We start from the raw sequence: 9640 nt of genomic DNA, 5'->3' as shown, positions 1-9640 counted from the left end.
AGCCAATACAGACCGAATTTCTTCAAAGTGCACCAATAGTAATTATCCCCAACACAAACAATAGAAAAGACATGACTGTAGTTGCATCAACATATTGTCCACCCAGCTTCAATTGGTCAAAAAGTAATTTTAGATCGCTACTACAGCATTTCGACAACATAATAGGGGGTACCTCTGGCTTCCTTTGCTGCGGGGACTGGAACGCAAAGCACCCATGGTGGGGGAACGCCAGATCCTGCAAAAGGGGCCGTGCCCTAATGGAAGCCGTCAACATTGGAGCCAGATACAATATCTTGGCCACAGGAGGTGCCACTCACTACCCATACGACAGCAGAAAAAGACCCTCGGCCATTGACTTTGCAGTCTGTGGTGGCTTGACAAGACATAGGCTGAAAATCCAATCCTGTACTAGTCTATGCTCAGATCACCTGCCAATAACCATCGAAATGGAAAAAAATAGGGCAGATATGTTCACCCAAAGCACCATAAGCAGACGGCTAATTACAAAAAGGACAAACATCAATATACTAAAGGAACACCTGGAACGGACCATTAACTTAAACACGGAAATTCACTCGGGCCTGGATATTGAAGATGCAGTTAATATACTGATGAGGAACATACAAGACGCCGTAAAACTAGCTACTAAAAATCAAAACTCTAATCAAGGACAAAGACCTGGGAGCTTGAACAGTCAACGGAGGACAGACAAAGCACGCTACAAACTAGACGAAGAAACTAGAGATCTTCTCCAACTGAAAAATCAATTAAATCTTAGACTCAAGTTATTCCGCACGGAAGAGGCCAAAACTTTGTATAAAGCCGCTCAGAATAGCCTTCAAAAAAAACTAAAAAGATTAAAAACAAACAACATTAATAAACAATTCGAAGGAATAAACACACAAGACAGATACAAAATGAAGAAACTTTGGAGAATAACCAATACAATAAAGAGACAACCACAACCAAACTGGCCCATTTGCACCCAAACGGGAAATGCTAGTCAGCGACCTGTATGGACTAAAAGCAATGAAGAAAAAGCCGAGGTCTTTGTCTCACACTTAGAAGAACGTTTCAAACCCAGACATACAAGCTCAGAAAAAGAACGTGAATCGACACAAAATGACCTAGACTTGGAAAAACAGAAGCTGACGGATGCAGCAACAAACACAGCACAAACACGTCCTCTCAGACCATTTACACTCCCAGAACTGACAATCGAAATTAAAAACCTAATATTGAACAAAGCCCCGGGTAAGGATAGAATTGACAATGCGTTAATTAAGGCACTTCCAAAGAAAGCATTATTATACATCCTTTTAATCTTTAACTCAATTATGAGACTAGGACATTTCCCGCAAGCTTGGAAACATGCCACAATTGCTCTGATTCTTAAACCAAACAAGCCTGCTCAGTCAGTAGCATCCTATCGGCCAATAAGCCTCCTATCGGGTCTGGCTAAAACCTTCGAAAAACTCTTCATCAAACGACTTTTCGATTTTGATGACTTCTCTAGAGCCCTTCCCACACACCAATTCGGGTTTCGAAAAGAACATGCCACTGAACAGCAGTTAGCAAGAGTTACACAGTTCATTATGGGGGCCTACGAAGAAAAGAAATACTGTTCAGCTGTATTTATAGACATATCAGAAGCGTTCGACAGAGTATGGCATACGGGACTGTTATACAAGCTGTCAAAACTGGTGTCCCTACAGGCCTTCAAGCTGCTGGAAAGCTACTTAAATGATAGGACTTTCGAAGTGATTACCAACAATGGCACAACATCGAGAACTGGAAAAATAAGAGCCGGAGTTCCTCAGGGCAGCAATTTGGGTCCTCTTTTATACAGCATATACTCATCGGATATTCCTCTCCCAAACTGCATGAGAAGCTATCACCCCACTGAGATACCGGTGCTGAGAGAAAAAAACAGAATGTTGGCTACGTATGCAGATGACACAATTATTATGAGCATAGCGGACTTCCCCTCGGTTGCGGCGAAAATGAACGAACAATACCTAAATAAGTTCAGTGTTTGGGCAAAAAAATGGGAAATGGGCATCAATGAAAAGAAAACAGCCCACGTATTTTTCACATTAAATAGTCTCAGTAGAACACAGCAGGAAAGCACGCCTAGAATAAATGGTCAAAGAATTCCTAACAAATTTAAACAAACGTATCTGGGGGTTGTCCTTGATCGGAAACTAAGCCTTAGCCCTCATGTCAAAACCATCATAAACAAGACAATATCTACGTCAATAAAACTCGACTGGATTATTGGAAACAAAAGCCATCTTGCTAGGGACTGCAAAGTGACCATTCTTAAACAGTTAATTATGCCAATTTGGTACTATGCTATTCCAGTCTGGGGGGCTCTAGCTTCTGACTCACTAATAAAAAAGATTCAAACACTCCAAAACAAATTAGTGAGAAGGTCAGTTAGGGCCACAAGATACACAAGAAATGACAATATTAGAAGCATATATAATGTCAAAACGATCGAAGAGGTGTATGTAAAGGCTAGTGGCCGTTTCGCCGACTCACTCAAAGATCATCCCAACTCAGAAGTGGCCAGATTGTTGATAAACCCCTATATTCCTGATAGACTGAAACCTAGCCGCCATAGATACGACAATCAACTCCGGAAGTTCATCCTCCCGCGTAGTAACGGACAACCTCAGGAACAACCAAATCCAGATCTGGATCCGACTCGATACTATTCCGAAGCTGAGCGTAAAGTAATAGTAGAGAAGTATGTACCCATCCTGAGGAAAGGACTTCCTACTCTGTTGAGGCTAGAAAACGAGGAACAGGAAATAATAGAAAAGGATAAAATGGACAAGAGAGAGGCTGAACGCAAAAAAATACCATACAAACCCCCGGACAGATTCTGCGAGCTACAGATCAACGTTTACAGAAAAATGTACGCGCAAGGGAAATACACTAGAGAAGTAATTCTGGACAGAATAAGGGGTCAACCATTGGGAATCCAGAGGATCATTGTGCCAGACCATAAAGGGGACGAAGAAGAAGGCATCATACAGCCGCCTGGCTAATTGTTGATCCATCGGCATTGTGCAAACGATAACACGACTTTTTGGAAAAACCTGAAAACAAAACAAAATATAAAATAACTATTTACATAACAAATTAATTTAAATAAATACTCAAACAATTTGTAGACATCAGGAGCAACAGCCCTTCGAAGAGACACGCTTCAAAAACCATTTACATTGGAATAAAGCTGCATCAAAATGTGGCGAAGGCCCCTCACGTCATACATGGAATCACTCAACTTTGCTCCACAAATTCTAAGCTGGTCCTTGATTACTGACACCTTACCACCTGAAATGTAAATAAATAAAGTTAAAATCATTAAAAAAAAAAAAAATCATTAAAAGCCAATAAACTACCCACCAAATCTATCATACATACATACATACATACATACGTACAAAATAACTATTTACATAACAAACAATGTCAGTAAATACGCAAACAAGGTGCAGACATCAAGCGCAACAGCCAGCGAAAATAAAACAAACATCAGTCATCAAAAGCCAACAAATATAACAATAAACTACTTACCTTGATTGCTGACACCTTACCACCAAACCAGCAAAAAATAAAACTGCAGATAAAATAAAATTACAATTGGCGTAAAAACAATTGAAATCACTTTTTCTTTTTCACACCAATTTTCTTTAAACCTGAAAATAAAACACTATACTCATTAAAAGTCAACAAATATAACAACATAAATTACCTAACTTGATTGATGACACTCTATTACCAAACCTGTAAATAAAATAAAATTAAATTCAGCCAAAATACAATTTAAAACACTTACCAAATCTGCCGCAAACCTGAAACTAAAACAACCAAAGTCCTAAAAAAAAAAAAAGAGCCAACAAATATAACAACATAAACTACACAAAATTACATACAAATTATTACAAAGCTGAAGACAAAACCTGCCAATTAAATAAATAAAACACATATTGGTGTACGAAATTAGCTGTATGTACATAATAAATTTACATATGTATGTCAGCAACTAAGTAAGCAGCCAGAAGTCATCCCAACGCAACACCCAGTGAATTAACTTGAAAATAAAATAATTATATTCATTAAAAGCCAACAAATATAAAAACAAAAAAATACTTAACTGGAATGCCGACAATTTACCACCAAACCTACAAAATAAAAACCTGCAAATAAAATAAAATTAAATTTATCCAAAATACAACTCAAAACGCTTACCAAATCTGCAGCAAACCTGATAACAAAACAAAATTTAAAATGTCAGCAACTAAGAAAGCAACCAGAAGACATCCCAACACAACATCCAGGGAATCAACTTGAAAATAAAATAATTATATTCAATAAAAGCCAATAAATATAAAAACAAAAATTACTTAACTTGAATGCCGACAATTTACCACCAAACCTATAAAATAAAAACCTGCAAATAAAATAAAATTAAATTCAGCCAAAATACAATTCAAAACACTTACCAAATCTGCCGCAAACCTGAAAATAAAACAAATAAAGTCCTCAAAAAAAAAAAAGACAACAGATATAACAACATAAACTACACAAAGGTACATACAAATTATTACAAAGCTGAAGACAAAACCTGCCAATTAAATAAACAAAACACATATGGTGTACGAAATTAACTGTATGTACATAACAAATGTACATATGTCAGCAACTAAGCAAGCAGCCAGAAGACATCCCAACGCAACATCCAGGGAATCAACTTGAAAATAAAATAATTATATTCAATAAAAGCCAATAAATATAAAAACAAAAATTACTTAACTTGAATGCCGACAATTTACCACCAAACCTATAAAATAAAAACCTGCAAATAAAATAAAATTAAATTCAGCCAAAATACAATTCAAAACACTTACCCAATCTGCAGCAAACCTGAAAATAAAACAAAATTTAAAACGTCAGCAACCAAGCAAGCAACCAGAAGATATCCCAACATAACATCCAGGGAATCAACTTGAAAATAAAATAATTATATTCAATAAAAGCCAACAAATATAAAAACAAAAATTACTTAACTTGAATGCCGTCAATCTACCACCAAACCTATAAAATATAAACCTGCAAATAAAATAAAATTAAATTCAGCCAAAATACAATTCAAAACACTTACCAAATCTGCAGCAAACTTGAAAATAAAACAAAATTTAAAACGTCAGCAACCAAGCAAGCAACCAGAAGACATCCCAACACAACATTCCAGGGAATCAACTTGAAAATAAAATAATTATATTCAATAAAAGCCAACAAATATAAAAACAAAAATTACTTAACTTGAATGCCGTCAATCTACCACCAAACCTATAAAATATAAACCTGCAAATAAAATAAAATTTAAAATCAGTCAAAATACAATTCAAAACACTTACCAAATCTGCCGCAAACCTGAAAATAAAACAAATAAAGTCCTCAAAAAAAAAAAAAAAAAAGACAACAGATATAACAACATAAACTACACAAAGGTACATACAAATTATTACAAAGCTGAAGACAAAACCTGCCAATTAAATAAACAAAACACATATGGTGTACGAAATTAACTGTATGTACATAACAAATGTACATATGTCAGCAACTAAGCAAGCAGCCAGAAGACATCCCAACGCAACATCCAGGGAATCAACTTGAAAATAAAATAATTATATTCAATAAAAGCCAATAAATATAAAAACAAAAATTACTTAACTTGAATGCCGACAATTTACCACCAAACCTATAAAATAAAAACCTGCAAATAAAATAAAATTAAATTCAGCCAAAATACAATTCAAAACACTTACCCAATCTGCAGCAAACCTGAAAATAAAACAAAATTTAAAACGTCAGCAACTAAGCAAGCAACCAGAAGACATCCCAACACAACATCCAGGGAATCAACTTGAAAATAAAATAATTATATTCAATAAAAGCCAACAAATATAAAAACAAAAATTACTTAACTTGAATGCCGACAATTTACCACCAAACCCACAAAATATAAACCTGCAAATAAAATTAAATTAAATTCAGCCAAAATACAACTCAAACTACTTACCAAATTCTCCGCACATCAAAAGTCAAAACCTGAAAATAAAACAGAAAACAAAAAGTTTTTATATCTTTTACAGATAGCAAGCAAATGCATCATCGCTTTCACGAAACTTACATCCTCCAGACCCATACGCATCCCGGGTGGCCGGACCAGCAGCCACTCGGTCGATTGAGCCAATCCACAGGCAACGCATCCTCGGTGGCCGGACCAGCAGCCACTCGGCCGAGCGGGCTAACCTGACCTTAATTTTAAAATAAAATTAAAATAAAGCAAGAAAAAAAAAATTTTTAATTAATTGTAAGAAATACCACAATGTTATCGATATTTATGTAATTATGTTGCCAAAACTTGTAATGTTGTCAGATATAATGTTATATGTTGCTAGATAGTAATAAGAATATTAATAAAGATTGCGTCAGGTCACACTAAGTGAACTGACCAAGTTTTCACATCAAAAAAAAAACCACATACACACACATCCACACAGACACTCAACCCAATGCTGGCCGCCCCGGACCAGAGGGCGGAACAGAAACGAAAGAAGAAACGAAGGAAGAAACAAAATAAACAATAGCTCTGGCTGCCCCGGACCAGTGGGCAGAGGAGAAACAAAAGAAGACAAAAAAAAATAAATAGAAGACAATAATTAGAATAAATAACATATATGTATACATAATCGCCCTCCCTGCCAATGTAAGGCAACCAATATGTTCCCCCTTAATTATAGTCTACATTTAAAATCTAAACTAAGTCGAGAGTATTATGCTTTAACTCTACCCACTCCCCCTCCCCCCTTTGGCAAACGGACTGTTTGCCAAGGCGGAGAGAATTATACAAAAAGATGATTGCGCCGGCAGAACTGCTGGCAATGAGATTTCTTGCTGTAAAAAGCACTGTATTCGCTGCCTACGGCTGCTAAACAGCAGCCTGTAGACAGCTGTATACATACATTTATATATATTAACAGCCCCAATAGATTGTACCTTAAATGCTAGTTTGAAAGTATCTGTACAATAAAGTCCACATAGCGTAACGTAGCCCTGGCTCCCCTAACCTGCTGGAGCAGGCCAAGGCTCGAGCCGGGTTACGTTACGTTATGTTAGTTACGTATCGCCTCCGCTGCATACGACACATCAAAACCCCAGAATTTATTGCACATGTATAAATATACATTGTGCAATATTCTGCAAATACATTCCGGGCAGCGCGAAGTGTTGTGCCGTGTAGAAATTGTTCAATACCCGAACATAACCCTAGTGCCGACAGTGAAAAAACGTGGGGTAGGCTGCAGCCGCTGCTGTCCCCCCCCCCCCCAACATTCTCACACGTGTGTTAATTCGTGCTAATAAAGCCACAAAACATAAACAATGGTGCGCAAACCGTGTCCCAAGTCGAAGAAGAAGCCCACTGCGGCCTCACATGCTCCCTGTTCGGACAGCGAAGACGACCTCCATTCCTCCCCGCAGCTAATGCGCCCCCTCTCCTGTCGCTCGAGCTCATTGGCGGATCTGACGAGCGACATGCCATCAACATCAGCTGCCGCTGCAGCCAAGATGATGCAGGCCCCGTCCCCTGCACTGTCAACCAAGCCATTGCTATCCCCCCTCGCTACCATGGTAACCAGAGCCTCTGCTGCAGCTGCCCGTGCTGCCATTCCTGCTGCTGCCAAAGCCGCCGCCCCTACTCGCGTAGCTGCCGCCGTAGCTAAACGCCCTCCAGCTGCAACAGCTCCCACTACCGATAGCGCTGCTCGTGTAGCCGCCCACGCCGCTCAACGACCCCCAGTTTCTGCTGGTGCCCTTGCAGCACCTGTGCAGAGCCAGCCGACCCTGCACGAGATCCTCAAGGAGCAGCGGAAGAAACTGGAAATGGAGAGAAAAGCAACTGCTAAGCTGATGGCAGAGTTTGAGGCCCGAAACAAAAAGCGGACGACCACCTTGGGCTCGCCGATCATAAAGGCGTCGGCCAAGAAGAACAAGCGGACAGCAATCCCCAAGGAGAAGCCCGACTCTAGCCAGAGGAGTATAACGAATTATTTCGAAATACTCTCGGATGCTGACGACGTAGCCAATGACGACATGGATGTGGACGCTGACTGCAGCGAGGGAGAGACGGTAGCCGAGGAACCTGTTCCCACAAGCAGGCCCTCCACTCCTCACACCACCCCCCCGCCTGCCCCTACCACTGCACACGCACCCGATGCTGCTGCTACTGCTGACGCCAGAACTGTGCGGCCAGCCCCCATATTCATCCCCAACGTCCCTGAGATCGTTCCCCTGCTCCAATGCATTGACAATGCCATTGGCGCAGGCACATATGACACCAAGACTGCCCACAACGGATCCCTAAAGGTCATGTGCCACACAATGGATGGCTACAGGGCCCTAATCCGGCTCCTATCCGAGGGGGAAGGTGTGGAATACCACACGTTTCGCCTGCGTAGCGAAAGGGGAATGCGTATTGTAATACGTCACCTGCATCGCTCCACACCCACAGACTGGGTGCGCGAACAGCTCGACAGACTTGGCTACAAGGTGAGGCATATTGCCAATATTCCGAAGCGATTCACGAAGGAGCCGTTGGACCTATTCGAGGTTGAGCTAGAGCCTCAGGAGACCAACAACAGCATCTACGAGCTAACGGCAATCTGCAGCCAACGGATCAAGGTCGAGAAGCCCATACGCGCGCCAGGCGTTCCCCAGTGCCACAAATGCCAGATGTTTGGGCACTCCAAAAACTACTGCAACCGGGCAGTCATATGCCTGAAGTGTGGAGAGAAACATGACCCCAAGGACTGCCCCAAGAAGCGGGAGGACGTGCCGAAGTGTGCAAACTGCAACGGTCCCCATGTTGCCAGCTACCGCGGCTGCATCAAGTACAAGGAGTACTGCAACAGAAGGAGAAATGGGTTAGAACAGACCAACAACATGCTGAGGAAACTTTCTATGCCCACCTTACCCGCCACTCAGGGTTTGCGGGGTCCCCGCCAGCCACCCGTCACGAACCAGCAGGGCTTCCCAGCACTGCAGCAGCCGCGCCGCCGGCGATCGCGCTCAGGCGCAAGAGCTCCTGCTCCTCCAGCTCAGATGAGCACCTATGCCGATGCACTCCGCACAAGGCAGCCAGCGAGTCATCCCCAGCCCCTTCAAGAGAGGCAAGTATGGCAGTCAACCCCACCCTCAGCGACCGCAGCTGGATTCCAGCCCACGGTGAGCAACGAAAACGCCCGTCCAAGAGATGAACTCAGCCAGAAACTGGACTACCTAATCACACTGCTGACACAGGAGCGGATTCAGCATGCGGCCGCCGCTGCTGAAGCCACCCAGAAGCTGGAAGAGAAAATGGATCTACTAATCACACAAATGACCAAGCTGACAGATTGTCTATACGCTGGCATTCAGGCGAGTTCCCATGCCGGGAATGCATAGTGCTGGTACAGCTAGGCCAACGAAAGCGCACACAGAGAGAAGCAAACAAGCAGAAGCTCTGGCTGCCCCGGACCAGTGGGCAGAGGAGAAACAAAAACAACACAAAAAAAAAGGAATA

General features: G+C 41.3%; 1 long non-coding RNA gene across 1 annotated transcript; it reads right to left on the bottom strand.

The window, feature by feature from the left end:
• Positions 1-6014: 6014 nt before the first annotated feature.
• LOC113566871 lies at positions 6015-6362 on the bottom strand. Its single transcript, XR_003409257.1, has 3 exons — positions 6209-6362; positions 6098-6126; positions 6015-6045 (listed from the first exon to the last, which is right to left on the bottom strand). It is a non-coding gene; the product is annotated as an uncharacterized LOC113566871 (long non-coding RNA).
• Positions 6363-9640: the final 3278 nt, after the last annotated feature.

The sequence above is a fragment of the Drosophila persimilis genome, unplaced genomic scaffold (genome assembly GCF_003286085.1).
Source record: "Drosophila persimilis strain 14011-0111.01,24,50 unplaced genomic scaffold, DperRS2 tig00001145-arrow-arrow-pilon, whole genome shotgun sequence".
Lineage (NCBI taxonomy): Eukaryota > Metazoa > Arthropoda > Insecta > Diptera > Drosophilidae > Drosophila > Drosophila persimilis.
Note: the sequence above shows the minus strand (reverse complement) of the source record. Positions and strands in the feature narration are given on the sequence as shown.